Source organism: Nematolebias whitei, chromosome 2 (assembly GCF_014905685.2).
Source record: "Nematolebias whitei isolate Nwh7 chromosome 2, NemWhi1, whole genome shotgun sequence".
NCBI lineage: Eukaryota > Metazoa > Chordata > Actinopteri > Cyprinodontiformes > Rivulidae > Nematolebias > Nematolebias whitei.
This window is the reverse complement of record NC_056499.1, coordinates 19365274-19365682: the sequence shown is the minus strand read 5'-3', so window position 1 is coordinate 19365682 and position 409 is coordinate 19365274. Positions and strand designations below refer to the sequence as shown.

The 409-nt window shown below is 44.3% G+C and overlaps 1 protein-coding gene across 1 annotated transcript in view; it reads left to right on the top strand.

Moving 5' to 3' along the window:
- ush2a (Usher syndrome 2A (autosomal recessive, mild)) overlaps positions 1-409 on the top strand; it is a 113310-nt gene that overhangs the window by 50427 nt on the left and 62474 nt on the right. The gene's annotated exons all lie outside the window — the stretch shown is intronic.

Here is a 409-nt window from a genome sequence, read left to right as displayed (position 1 = left end):
AGCAACAAAATACATATGTATAAAGAACTTAAAATATTCATGGCTTTGCAGTAAGTTTCCATAAATATATATACCCATACCTACGCCTATATACATACATACATACATACACATGAATATACACTCACATACATATCTATATATCTACATATAAAGCCTAAATAAGCATCCCTGCTTCTATTTGTGTGTGGTTGTGAGCATGCATAAGTGTATAAGGCTTCTCTAATAGAACATTTATTAGTAACTGTGAAGCAGCAGAGACCCGACCCCCAAGACCAGAGGCAGATGAAAAAGGGGGGACCAGAGTCCAAGACCCCAGGAGGGACCCCGACCGCGGAGCCCCCAGAGCCACCCACACAGGACGAACCACTCACCCACCCCCCAGAACGGACCACAGGGGAGAACCGGA